Source organism: Papio anubis, chromosome 1 (genome assembly GCF_008728515.1).
Source record: "Papio anubis isolate 15944 chromosome 1, Panubis1.0, whole genome shotgun sequence".
NCBI classification, from domain to species: Eukaryota; Metazoa; Chordata; class Mammalia; order Primates; family Cercopithecidae; genus Papio; species Papio anubis.
Genome location: NC_044976.1, coordinates 131,213,410 through 131,228,369, shown reverse-complemented (window position 1 = coordinate 131,228,369; position 14,960 = coordinate 131,213,410).

Genomic DNA, 14,960 nt, shown 5'->3' with positions numbered 1-14,960 from the left:
TTGGCTGGACATTGTGGTGTATGCCTGTAATCCCAACTACTCGGGAGGCTGAGGAAGGAGAATTGCTTGAACCCAGGAGGCGGAGGTTGTGGTGAGCTGAGATCGCGTCATTGCACTCCAGCCTGGGCAACAAGAGCAAAATTCTGTCTCAAAAAATAAAAAAAAAAAAAAGTGATCCCTATAACAGTCTTGTGATATGGATAAGGCAGGTAGCATTTCACCCATTTTATAGATGATAGACTGAGGCTTAGAGAGATTACGTGGCATCTTCCAGTGATCTGCGAAACTGAAAGTCAGCACAGCCCAACTGTAGAAACGTAGGAGCAACAAGGAATGTCTCAGAGAACCACAGCATCCCTGACCAAAGACAGAACTTAAACGAAGAAGCTGGATTACTGCAACGTTTCTCACGCCTGCGCTTTTCCTCTTCCCCTGTGGAGCATATGTATCGGTGTTTTCCTCCCTCGACAACATCTGAGTCAGGCCCTTGGTAGTCACTGAGCACAGGGGCATCTCTTGGGCCCATGGCAAGAGAATGAGTAAGACAAATGTGGCCTTAAAAATGTTCACAGTTCCTCAGTTCAGTTCTAGAAACATCAATTAAGGCCTCTTGTGTGCCAGGTCTTATGTTGGGTGTGGCTGGGGAAAAGCTGGTGTCAGTGTGACACAGGAAAGAATTTGGCATGGCAAGGCCTGCTGCCGGCAGCATGGTGTAGTAAACAGAGCATTGACTCTGGGGACAGACACACCTGGGTTTTAACCTGTACTCTGCTGTTGCTAGCTGGTGACTTTGGGAAAGTTCCTTAAGCCCTTTGAGTCTCACGGTCTTCCATCTATAAAGTGGAGATAAAAGAATACCTACCTTACAAGTTTGTTGGGAGGGTTAAGGAAAGTAATGTGCATAATATGCTTGGCAAAGTGTCTGGCTTTTGAGATTTGTGCCCTGCATCATCTGATCCTTCTCTGTCTCTTTCCCCTCCTCCCTTGAATCCAGAAACAGGATTCACCAGATGCACCCAACTACACCTAACTATGAGGCTAAACCGCTGGCCTTACTTTACCTTGTTACTCAGATATTAATTCCTTCCCAACTTCTCCTCTCCGTGGGTTGCTCATGGGCTCTAGGGAAAGATACACAGCACAGCTATTTGTATGAGGCAGAATGAAGTAAATGCTTGAAACAAAACAATCCAACAAAACACAGGCAGAAGGAAACTAAGGGGAAGGCATGTCTGGACCGGAAGTGTGGAGCTCAGATAAGGCTGTAACAAGGAAGCAGAATGGAAACCGGGCTAGTGAGTTACCACACTAGAGGGTGCAAGCTGGGGACAAAGCTGCTTGTTCCAGGTGGAATACCTCCAGCTTAGATATCAGGCCTGGGCTGTATTTGAGGAGAGGAATATCTATCTGGTGTCAGCAACACCCTGTGTGGGATGCTTCCTGCTGCCCACTCCAGGCAGAGCCAGAATAGTTAGTTCCATGGAAAAACATAACATTGGGCCAGCCAGTGGAGTCTGTGGTGAGTGCACCAGCACACTGCATGTCCCCTGGCTTGGCGCACAAGACAGCAACCACACTCCCACTCCTCGTGACCACAGCTATTGTCACAGGACTTCTCAGTTCAGCTTGGCAAGGAGCCTCATCGCCCAGCCTAAGAAGCAGCTGTGTAGTCAGTGCTTCCAGATTCCAATTTCAAATCAGACCTTAGACCCCATGCTGCCTTTTCTCTCTATACAGCTGTGTATAGAGAGAAAAGTGTGTAGTAGACCTTGGTCAGCTGCAGCGTTTCTGCCTCCTGGGACTGCATGTCAGTGCTGCAGAAATACTCTGGCAGAGATAGGTCATGCCACCGAGGAGTGGTTTTCAAAATTACTCTACAAGAGTTCTGACTGGTTTTGGTGAGGATGCAAAACAAGGTGCGTTCAACAATTTATTTCAGTGATGTAAAGTGTCTTTAATAATACTATTTTTTTTAAAATTTAATTTAATTTTTTTTTTTGAGACGGAGTCTCGCTCCAGTCGCCCAGGCTGGAGTGCAGTGGCGCCATCTCAGCTCACTGCAAGCTCCGCCTCCTGGGTTCACGCCATTCTCCTGCCTCAGCCTCCCGAATAGCTGGGACTACAGGCGCCCGCCACCACGCCCGGCTAATTTTTTGTATTTTTAGTAGAGACGGGGTTTCACCGTGTTAGCCAAGATGGTCTCGATCTCCTGACCTTGTGATCCACCCGCCTCAGCCTCCCAAAGTGCTGGGATTACAGGCGTGAGCCACCGCGCCCGGCTTTAATAATACTAATAGTGGATTGAAGTGAATTATAATAAATCACAACACTTATAGTGAATAGTAATGGTGAATAGTATTTACTTGCATTATTTCATTTAACCCTCACAAAATGCTAGAAGGTGGCCTTTCCTGTTTCACAGGTAAGAAAACCGAGATTCAGAGAGTTTTAACACCTGCCCAAGATCACACAGCTGGTATCTGGTAGAGCAAATTTGAACTCGGGCAGTCTGACTGGTGCCCCAGTGCTTACATTCTTCTCTTAAGTATAGGCTGGGATCCCAACGGCTGCCCCCTGAGCACCCTTAAACTGGCTTGGCCAGCACAGCACAAGTTCTCCTGTTCCAGAAAGATGTGTTCCCAGGAATCCTGGCTAGGCCTCAGGGGATGTGACATCTGTTTCAGAAGTGGCTGGATAAAGCCTTCTGCGGATGGGGTCTTGAGCAAGTCACCTAAATTCTTTGTCACTGCTTTCCCATCTAGGAAGTGGGGATAATAATCCCTTCCCTGACTCCCTCTCAGGCCTGTTGTGACCTTCTGGCGTAGTCAGGCTACGCCCCTGAAGCCTCTGTTCTGTGTCTGCAGGACCAGGGACTTCCAGAGGGACCACAACACCCCTGGTGGTCACTGGGACCTAGGAGCGTCTGTCATTCTGCCCCTGCAGCCACTGTGGACAGCAGGTGGAGACCATCTCCTGGATATTGTGTTCGGTCCCCATGGAGATCGCCACAGTAACCATGGGAGAAGCTGGGGGCCCAGACACCTTTTACCAAGTGGAAACCTGGTCCTCGGGTCACTAGAGTGTCATGGGTCCAGGTTTATTCCTGCGTGCAGATCAGCAACCTGAGCTGGGACGATGCAGGGCCCTACCGAGCCCATGTTAATCTGAGGATTTCCCTCAGCACCCTCACCTGGGAGTACCATCTGCAAGTCTATAGTGAGTGTCTTGGAGATGGCAGCAGTGGGTGAGGCAGTGTCAGCCTCTCAGTCATTTCTACAGCTTTAGTAACATTCGCAATTAGCAAGACTAATTTATGTGCACTGTTTTTTTTTCTTTTTCTTTCTTTCTTTTTTTTTTTTAAAGATATGCAAGTTAGAGTTTCCTGAGAGAATCTCTTGAAAAACGTCAAGCCTCAGAACCTACCCCAGACCACCTGAAGCAGAGTTCTTGGGACAGTAGTGGTCAGAGAATGGGATTTCAGGCTCTGAGAACTGAGTTTTTCCACAACCTCCTCTTGTGGCTTGGAGCTTCCTCATTACTAAAATGGGAACAACACGTTCTCGTGAGAATGAAAGGCATAAGAAAGTGCTTTGGAAAGGCCTATGCAGATGCAGAGGGATGCTCTTATCAAATTCCTTAAATAAATTTAAAAAAATTTAGCAGGAGAAACTACAAAGGAAGCAATGGAGTGGGTGTCAAGCACACACAGCACCGAGAAAGGCCTATGAAAGATGCTACGCTGAGCCACTTTGAGATTCAGACAGTAGATTATTCATATAATGAATGGAAGAGTAGCCAAGGGTTCCAGATCCCTGGGCACTTGTTTCACACCAGAAAAGATGACACTGAAACAAAAGGGGCCGGATGGCTGCAGTGGGAGCAGTGGAATACCCAGACGCGGAGGGGCCAATTCTAGCTTCAGCAAAGAGGACTTAGAGAATGCAGTGCTCTGAGGACAGGAAGTCCCATACTGCATCAGAACCCCAGGGGCCAGGGGAAATGGTCTCATGACAGCCTCCCAGGGGAGATGGCTTCAAGGCCGTGCCTCATAGGCCACCTGAACTCTCGTGTCCTGGGTGGATCACAAGGCATTTTGCCAAGACCCAGTTTAGCAGAGGTTGAAACCTTTGCTTGAGAGAGATGTGCAAGGTGTCGGGGTGCCATGGCAGAGCCGTTCCCCTGCAGTGAGCGAGGGGGACAGGTGATGAGTGAGGATGGACATGGGAAGGCCTGCAGAGAACCTTCACAGACATTTTCCTCGGATTCTGTGATAGGAAATCTTCCTATTAGATGAAGGCACTCTTTTAGTGGAGTTGATGGGGCTGCTCTCTGGTCAGGTCCACATGGCTGGGGAGAAGGCGTGTCTGCCATAAATCAGGCCTGGGCTGACTATGGCCTACTCCTCACAACAGGACCAGGGCACAATGGAAGTGGGCTGCTGGGACTTGCGGTTGGGTTGCTCACTGGGGTAGCATGGGCCCAAAGCTGGTGGGAGGGGCCCTCTGGCCTTGCTGATAATCATTGTGGTAGCACTAACTTAGTGTGGTATGGTGTCAGGTGGATTCTGGGTAGCAGATAGGGTTGTGTCAACCCGTCAGAGGTGGGGTCTTCCAGAGAGCCCTTCTCTCTCTGGGCTGACACCCCAATGGCACGGCGGTGCTAATGGTTAGGCTCCATCCTTCACAGGGTGCTTCCCATCACTGCAGCCTCACAACAGCCCTGCCAGTATGCAGGTCAGGAGTTTCCATTTCTAGGAAGGAAATGGAATTTTAGAGAGGGAAAACAACACACCTATGACATGGAGCTAGAAAGTGGCAGATTTGGGAATAGAACTCAGGTATTCTGATGCTGTACCCTGTGCCTTCGTTCTCTGGGTTTCTGGTATGTCGTCATATTTATTGGATGAGAAAATGGCCAATAGAAGTCAAAAGGCTTGCATTCCAGGGTCTTATCTATAGGAGACACACTGGGGAGAGCCAGCAGCAAAGTATCCACCCATGGGAACGTCCAGGCTGCCTTCTCCTAGGGGACAGGCTGGGCCTGTGTGGTCCTACTTTGCACAGTTGAGCTGCCCCCGGGGCTGCAGTCATGTGGGCCTCAGGGCTGAGGCTGAGTAACAGAGCAGCTTTGTTCTATGCAATATGACTCTTTTGAGCCTGTTTCAGGCCTGGTGTCTGCAGCTGCTCTTCTTGCCCCGCCCTCCCCCGCAAATCCTCCTGGGTCTGGCCTGGGGAGGCTGGTGGACAAATAATGGCAATGTGGACACCTCAAGCACTTAAGAATATCTGGGTCATGGCCCTGGGGCAAGAGGAGATGGGGAGCAGGTCCAACGGAGGGCAAAGGAATGAAGAGAAACCTCAAAGGCACACAGCCACCTCCTCTGGGACTCTTGATCAACACCTGGAAGCTCAGTGTATGCTGCAGAGCCCCCTACGGGGAGTATATGCAATTACAACACAGCTCCGTGCTTGCACTCCTTTATCTATTCGGGGGAGAGTTGGGAACCTCAGTTTTGGGGTCAAATTCCCTGGATTTGGGTTTTGGCTTTACCACTTAACTAGATGAGACTTTGGGCAGGTTATCTAAGCATTCTGAGCCTGTGAAATGGAGTTGAATAACATCTTCCCTGTCTACTTCATGGAGTTGTTCTGGAAATCAACTGAGATATTAAGTGACATGGCCTTACATACCACAAAGTTCTGGAACAGATGTGGGCAGATCCTGCCTCTGCTGTTCCTTCTGTGTATTCAAGGTGATGCAAGGTTTGGGCACCAATGCTGTGCATTTTCGGTCCTGTGAAGTGGAGGCCCAGAGCAGTTTCCCAGTCCTCAGTTTGTTCCCTTTTGCACGCACAGAGCAGCTGGCCTGGCCTCACGTCACGCTGAGCTCCAGGATTTGTGAGGATGGATGCTGCATCATCATTCTCATATGTCATTGACATGTGTGGCACAGAGCAGAGGAGACAGTGTGACTTACAGCTGGACACCCCCGGGACCCCAGACTGTTGTTGTGTCCTGTGGAGGGTCTGTCCTCAGAGTCTCCTTGAGGCTTGGGGACAGTGCTCTAACTTTTACCTGCGTGGTCAAGAACCCATTCAGTAACAGCAGCTCCCGCCCTATCTCAGTGCCTCACTTCTGCGTGGGTACCTGGCTCCTCAGTCTGCCCAGGGGCCTGAGCAGCTCTGGGGTTGACAGAGAGGGTGGAAGAAGTAGTCCTGGTTCCCTTCAGACCCTGGGGCAAGGGGGCTAATGCACTTGGGAGGGTGGGAGTCTGGGGTGGGTGGGTGATGGTCTGTGTGGTCATGGCAGTGGGAGGAGAAGACCCACTGGAGCTGGTGGGGAGGCTGGAGGGACTAACACAGGAGGAGATGGATGGAGCCTGTGGCTTCCCTCACGGGGTGGGGAGACACTGACACTGAGGTTGTGGGTTCTCTTCTTTCTCTACAGGGTCAGGAACACTGGGAGAGGATACAGTGGGGAAGATATCCTTGGGGAGTTGGCCATTCGGCCCCTGGAAGTCCCAGCAGACCAAGAAGTAGGAAGTGTTACATGGAGCTCTCGAGAGCGTGTTGCTCTTTTACAACAAGGACTAACAGGCAAACCAGTTCTGATTCTTGAGACTCAGAGACCCTCCAGTAGATAACTGAGCATTCCCCACCACAGCTACTCTCGTCAGATCAGCCCCCTGAGGCCGCAGGACTATAAGCCTATAAGCCTATAAGCCTGGGTAACTGCGTACTTCCTCAATCATTATCACCAGGGATTTCACCCTGCTTGTCTATGGTAAGGAGGGCTGGAGGGCCCCACATATGAAATTGAACTTTCCTTTACCCTGCTTGGCCAGACCAGAGCCATCTCATAGCTCAAGCTTTCCCTTCTTGGTTCAGAGAGGCTGCAGGAGCCAGACATCTTTGCCAGCTCCCAGATCATGAAGGATGGGACCTGCTTCATCACCCTGGCCTGCTCCCTGGAACAGGCTGGAGAGAATGTGTAGAACAGCTGGGAGCCTCCCAGTCATGGGGCAGTTGCATCCCATGGGGGGACCACTCTCGGTGTCCCCTGGATATCTGGGGAAAGTGAGAGCTACCACTGCAATGCTAGGAACCCCATCAGCCAGAGCTCCAGCTCTGTCCTTACCAGACCCCTTTGTTTAGGTAAAGCTTTTCCTTTTCTGACTCTCTTCTTCCTGGCAAGCCTTGGTCTAGTTTCTTAGCATCCCTGCCTCTTCCTCTTGGATCCAGGAGCAATTGAAGAAAGGGAGGAGCCAGATTAGTTGGCAGCAGGAAGTGTCTCTGAGGTGGCAGGAGATGAGGGCTCTGGAGCCACCATCCCAGGGCCCGTCCCGGTCCACCTTTTCTCTCTTGGCCTCGTTCCTCTGTGCCTGACCTGCTGCAGACTCAGCAAGGCATTCAGCTCATTCTTGGGACTCCCTGAGGAAAGGTGCTGCCTCACCCACACTCAACCCTGCACAACCCACTGTGGAGACCTTCAAAACTCCTTGTCTGTATTCTCAGAGAAACCCTACCACCTCCCCTTGCCTAGAGCTGCTCTGAGAGACACTTGAAGCTGTGCTCTTCTGGCAGGCAAAGGGAGGCCTCTCATGGCGTCACTGGTCCCGTTTGGCTTAGTCATAGGTCATGGCTGGAAACTGTCTTAGTCCAAACATATCCTGTCTCTCCTCTTCTCAGTTGCCTTCTGAAACAGTTGTCTTTCCTGACTCCAGATCTTCAATTGTTCGTTCTCTACCCGCTTGCTGCTGGTTTGCCCCTCCAGCTACATCCTGATGGATAAATTCAGTGGCCACTTTTAAATTCTGTTATCCTTGGCTTCTCCCAGTACTTGACACATTAACCTGCTCTTCTTTGTCACCTGGACTGCTCTCTCCTGGAACATCTTCCCTTGGATCAGGATCCTTCTCAGGACTGGTGCCTCAGACCTTTCTCCACTGCCCTAGTTTTCTTTCTGTTGCCCAAGGCAGAAATGCTGGTGTCATTTAGGGCCTCTCCTCTTCCCCACCACATCCTGCCATTGCTCACCCTTTCCCTTTATTCCTTGCCTGGACCACTCCACAGCATCCTAACCACTCCTTCTTTCTTTAATCTCTTCCTTCCCAATCATCTTTCAGATTGTACTGCCAGAGGTCTAATTCTAAGTTAAGAAATGCTTGTGTTACTTTTCAGCTTAAAACCTTATAACATGAGAGGGAATGTGGAAGTGTTGATTAAAGGGTACATAGTTTCAGACAGACAGGAGGAATCGGTTTTGAGATCTATTCCACAGAAGGGTGACCACGGTCAATAATAATGTATTATATAGTTCAAAATAGCTAAGGGAGTATATTTCAAATATCTCACCATAAAAAATGGTAGGTAAGTGAAGATATGTTAATTAATTTGATTTAATCATGCCACATTGTATACATTATCAAAAATCACATTGCTCACCATAAATGCATGCTACTCAATCAAAAATTGTAAATCTTTTAAAAACTAAAAAAAAAAAAAGCCCTATGATGTCTGCCTACTATCTAAGGTATAAGTATTTTAACAACTATTCATTCATTTAAGCCACAGGTATTTACTGAGCATCTTTTATGAACCCTGCGCTGTTCTAACCATTGTAGATACAATGAAGAAGAGGTCCAGATAAATTTCTACCCCTCATGTAAATCACTGTTACAATCATCACAACCTGCACCTGACTAGCTTTTTGGCCATTTCGTCTTCCAGTCAGCCCTGGGAAATGACTTTGGGAGAGTTCTGTATTTTGTTGTACAAAGACAACATTGAATGTGTTCTATAATGGGCTTTTTGTGTCTGTGTTCTCCACTGAACTGTGAAAAAAACACATTCTTACTGTTCTCTGCATCTCTAATACACAAGAAGTAATAGGCATAAAAAATGTGGGTCTGACAAGTATTTAAGAAGCATCTGCACCGGGTGTTATGGGACACATGGAGACATGATAATTGCCTATAGACATTCACAGTCTCCCTCTCTCTCTATGGGGCCTGATGGACATCTCAGCTCCACCCCCACATTCAGCTTCCTGAAGCGGCTTCCAGCCCACCCATGCCTCTGATTTGTCTTCCTTCAAAATCATTTTCCCTGTTTCTCTGTCTTCCTCTCTTCCTTTTCTCCCAATTCCTAACCTATGGTCATTGTTCATTCAGCCTTCTTTCTACCCCGAGGAAAGAATTTCTTCCCTTTTTGATTCTGGGAGTTTTAGGGATTGAATAGATTTCACTTTGACATGTGGAGAAGCCAAGAAGAGAAGTGTGAGAGGGCGGCCGTCCTGTGAGACACAGAGTTAAACAAGTTCGCATGTGGAGTGCTGCCTGAGGCCGGCATTTCCTGGTGTGAGAGAGGGACATTGACACTGATTAAGGCATAAACCCTATCTCATTTGCAAACTGAGTTCAAAATTATCAGGAAACTGCTACATGTCTTCTGTTTAAAATAATCTGTTTATGTTTTGTTGAAGTGTGTTTTTAAGTGTTCAGAAAGAAAAAGGAGCTTATTTGTTTAAGAAAAATTGAATGGTTTGAAACATAAAAACATTGTTATTGTCATATGTAGATACTATTAAGTTTTTGTTCATGTTTAAATAACTGGATTCAGCCCAGCTTCAGCTTGAATGTCATTTCCTTGGAGCAGCCTTTGGCCACTACACTTAAGTAGATCTTTCCTCTCATTCATAATCAATGTATGTTTAAAACATAATCAGGAGGCTCTTAGGCTGAGACGGCCCTAGCAATCTGGGATTCTACACAAGCAAACAGAAAACTAACTCAGAATAACTTAACCAGTTGGAAACCACCAGTTAATCTCTAAATGGAGAATTCCATTTAAGCAATCAAATATTTTCTTTTCTTCTTTTTATTTTGCATAGAGACAGGATCTAACTCTGTTGCCCAGGCTGGTCTCAAAATCCTGACCTTAAGTGATCCTCTCACCTCAGCCTCCCAAAGTGTGGAGATTACAGACATAGACTACCATGCCTGGCACACTTATTTGTTGTTTTATTTATTTATTGTTTATTTCCCTCACGAAATATTCAGCTCCATGAGGATAAGAACTATTTCTATATATTTTTTTCACAACTAAAAACCCAAAGGGTAATAGCGTTTGGCTTATGATAGATACTTCAACATTTATTGAATGAATGACAGAATGAATTGGAGTTGAGAATATTTTTTCTTAAGATTTGAAGACTATTAGGAGGTTTTACAAGGATCTGGGGCCTATGCCATTGTTTGTTTTCTCTTTCTGCTTTTGATGGAAAGAAGAAGGAAATTAAATCTTTATCCTAAAAGTTTGCTAGAATGCTCAACAGTTGGCAAAAGAAAAAGTTAAAATAAAAAAAGTCATTTATGTTTTGTTTTGACAGCAAGCTGCTCTGCAGTGCTAGATAGGTTGATCTAGAATTTGAACCATATGCAAGTAATTGAACCAGAAGCAAAATTTAGGTGGGAGAGAAACTTTGAGCTTCTCTTTCTTTTTTCTTGCTCTCAGTTGATTAGCTCATTTCCTATTTCTTTTCTTTTCTTTTCTTTTCTTTTCTTTTTTTTTTGAGATGGAGTCTCACTCTGTTGCTCAGGCTGGAGTGCAGTGGCATGATCTCGGCTCACTGCAAGCTCCGCCTCCTGTGTTCATGCCATTCTCCTGCCTCAACCTCCCAAGTAGCTGGGACTACAGGCGTCCACCACCACGCCTGGCTAATTTTTTTTTTTTTTTTTGGTATTTTTAGTAGAAATGGGGTTTCGCCATGTTAGCCAGGATGGTCTCGATCTCCTGACTTCGTGATCCACCCGTCTCGGCCTCCCAAAGTGCTGGGATTACAGGCGTGAGCCACTGTGCCCAGCCTCATTTCCTATTTCATTCACAGAGAGGATTGACAAATCTCACCCATTACACACAAAGCTTCCAATCAAGTAGTTAATGACTTATTTGGAAATATAAGTAGGCAGACAGGATCACAAGATATTTGGGGAAAGCCTCTAACAAGAAAGACAATCTCCAAACCAAATGAATCAGGGGAGAAAAAAGAAACTTGGAAGAAAAGAGATAATACAGGGAGTAGGAGAAAATTAAATAAAATCCCTCAAACTTAATATTCTTAGAGACATATAAAAATATTTTCACTTAAAAACAGAAACAGGGTGCCAGAATAAGAAAAACTGAAAACTCAGAGAATAAGAAAGAGCCCTAGTAACAATAAATAAAAAAATAAAAAGCAGAAATCGTCTAAAATTCAATGGAAGTGTTGGAAAATCAAATGGAGAAACTCTCTCAGAAAGTAGAACTAAAGACAAACAGAAGAAAATAAAAGAGAAAAGATAAGGCAATTAAAGAATCAGCCCAGGAACTCCAACCCCTGAATAACACAGTTCTAGAAAGGGACATGTCTTAGTCTATTCTCTGCTGTTATGCCAGAATCCCACAGACTGGGTAATTTGTAAATAGTAGGAGTTTATTTATTTCATGGTTCTGGAGACTGGTAAGTCCAAGATCAAGGGGTTGCATCTGGGGAGGACATTTTTGCTGCATCATACCATGGTGGAAGGCATAGCATGATGAGAAAGAGAGAGAGAGTGTGTGGGTGTGTGTGTAAGAGAGAGAGAGAGAGAGAGAGAAAGAGAGAGAGAGGAGGGGGCTGAACCCATCCTTTGATGGGTTCTCACTCCCACAATAACTAACCCACTCCCAAGATAATGACATTAACCTATTCATGAGGGCTCTTAAAGTTCCCACCTCTCAACTCTTTTGTACTGGGAATTAATGCAGCAGCAGGACCAGAGCACCCAGTGAAAGACATCAACTATAAGGAAAACAAAAAATTGTTAGGAAGGAAATCGAATCGTTGTACTCTACATGGCTCAAATGCGAATAATTATTATCATAAATGTTAAGTACAGCTTAGCAAAAAGCTATGTCATACTTTGGCAGGATGGGCAGAAAGGCCTGTGTGTTGCTGAGCGGCTAAAGAGTGTGGAGGACAGTGGATAAGAGAGTCAAATACCTATCTCCATAGCAAGACGTCAATAACTAATGTCTAAAATCAAGAAAGGGCAGAACAAATGTATCATTTCTAAACATCAAGGAAGTATCATGAGAAAAACCAAATAATTGACAGTGGTTGCCAGCACAGCAGTTGCCAGAACAGACGTTCTGGGTGTAGTGTGGCAGATGTCTGCTGTTTATTTATTTATTATGTCTTATGCTATTAGTTGAATTTTAGAACTCTATATATATGTAGTATTTTGAAAAAAATTAAAATATTAGAAAGCACATGCATCAAGAGATGAAGAACAATAACAAAAAAGAGAACTCAAAGGTCTAGGGACTTGACTGGGTGGAAATGGGAGGATTTCAATGGGTCATGGGGTTCTACAGGAAGAGTGAATGGTTTAAACAAACAGGAAGAGATTAATTAGTCAAATTTTAGTTGAAACAAAATTAGAGTTGAATATCTTTTCTCCAAATCTAGCTCCAATGATGCATTCAACAAAATTCAACATTACTAACTAGTTAATATTTATGCTTATTTACAGATATAACAAAATTTCATAGCTAGGGAAGCAGTTCTGGGGCTGTCAGTGATCTTGCTTGTTGTTCCAGACAGCTGTCATTCAGGGACTCCAGGTAGCATGATCCTGAGAGCAAATGCACCACTGTTAAAGGCATAGACTTGTCAATACAAACCTCTGCCACAGAGCACTATTCACTCTTTGCGTCTGAAGAGAACCAGAACCCCTTAACTCTTGGGCAGCAGCCTGCCATCTGAATGTGAAGGAGAAGGGAGAATTGGTACAATACCTGTTTTTGAGATCTTGAAGTCACCAGCATTTTGTAGGAGTGGAATGCTTCATCACCTGGTCCCTAACCTTGGGGTGGCAAAATGAGAAGCTAATGCCTGCTGGAAAACGTCCCAAGATACTGAAAGCTCTGAGATTCCCCTAGAAGAGAAGAACTCAAATCCTGCCGCTTACCCACAAAAAGCCAGGGAAGTGGGTGTCTACTGGAAATTGTTTTAGGTGTGAAGTATGAACTGTATGTATCTGAAGGCTTCCTGCCTGCTTGGGTGCTGCCAGATGCCCTTGCTGTGTGACAGGAGGAGGTGAGAACAGGTAGAAAGAGGAGGAAATGACTAATGACCCTCAGGAGCAGATAGATTACCACCCTATGAAAGAGTAAGTTGACAATTCAGACTATGCAAAAACAAGTTGTTGGAAAAGCCCCCTTCATTTTTCTTAGCCGAAAAGTAAACAGATTGCTACATTCTGCCATCTTTGTAGTTTTACCCACTGTCTCCACACCCCAAAGTACAGCCATTAAAGCCCCACAGTCACTACACATGTCTCTGTGCTGTCACCTTGCTTTTCTTTCTCCCCGAGGGGACTCACTGACCTTTCTCCATCTGGCTCAATCTGTGTCAAGCTGCTTCTTGACCCGTTTGTGTTTCCATCAGTTGTGAGCTCTTTGAAGTTAGGGGTCATGCTTTATCCATCCCTGCCATAGCACATAGTTGGTGCTCACTAAATACTTGCTGAGACACTTGTCAACTAAAGAAAAGCCAAGTTTTTAAAGAATTAAAGTTAGTTTTATTTACTCTTACTGAGGATGGCAACCCGGGAGAGTCTTTCAGAGAGTTTCTGTTAGACTGCTCCAAAGCAGTGTTTAAGCCTACAGCGTATACATAAGGTGACAGACATTCTGCCTGTGCTCAAAAGTTATGTAAGAGCAAAATTACACCAAAGTTTGGGTGCAAGGGTCCATCTAGTTATAGATTGCAGAGGCATAATGATTAATCCTGTCAGCCTTTGTCTTATGTAAAGAAAAAAGACAAAGGCCAGGATCATTGAATTTATCTTTTCTAAAAATGCAGTGATTTAGGCAAGAGATGTGGTAACCTGGGCTCTATCTTTATCATCTTCAGGGCATCCTTCTGAAGGGCTGTCCTCTGTCACTGAGTCAGGGGCTTTGTGAAATTCTGCTGGCAGCTGAATGAGCAAACATGGCCTCTTATGTTTGCTACTTTGTCTTACAGAGCAAGTGAGTGTAAAAACAAACAAACAAACAAACAAACAAAACCGAGTGAACGAATGAAAGTCCCTTTGAGAGAAGCAACCTATCCATTTCTGTTTGCCTATCCCACAGTTCTGGGTTTGGCTAGGGAGAGTTCATATCCCTGCTGATGTTTATTTTAAATTTTGAAGCAATAAGGAAATTAAAAAATGGAGACAAAATTCAGGGGTAACTATTTCCTTTCGATTCATACAGCCTTATATTTTGCCTTCTGAGCTATTCTTTTCCTTGTATTCTTTTTAGACTCTCATTCAGATTGTGTTACCTCAATATTCTTCCCTTAGAAGACTTTAAGAAGCAGATTCCATTCAACAGTTTTACTCTACAGAAATACTGTGTATAAGGCCGGATGTGGTGACTCACGCCTGTAATACCAGCACTTTGGGAGGCCGAGGCAGGTAGATCACCTGAGGTCAGAAGTTTGAGACCAGCCTGGCCAACATGGTGAAATCCCATTTCTACTAAAAATATAAAATTTAGCTGTGTGTCATGGTGCACACCTGTAATCCAAGCTACTCAGCTACTCGGGAGGTAAGGGAGGAGAATTACTTGAACCTAGGAGACGGAGGTTGCAGTGAGCCAAGATTGCACCACTGCACTCCTGCCTGGGCAACAGAGTGAGACTCCATCTCAAAAAAGAGGAAGAAGAAGAAGAAGAAGAAATACTATGTGTTTTCCTCAGTGTTCATGAAGCTTAGTGTGCAGGTATTTTCATAAGGTTCTATATTTTATTGGAAAACAGACAACAAAACAAAAAACAGACGAGTAAAACAGCTGAATTTGTGCATGGTTTTCCAGCTGAGCCATGAGGAGGCAGCAGTGAGCTAACCCAGGGCTTGCTGTGTGGCTTGGAGGATCCTGTTACCACCAGCCT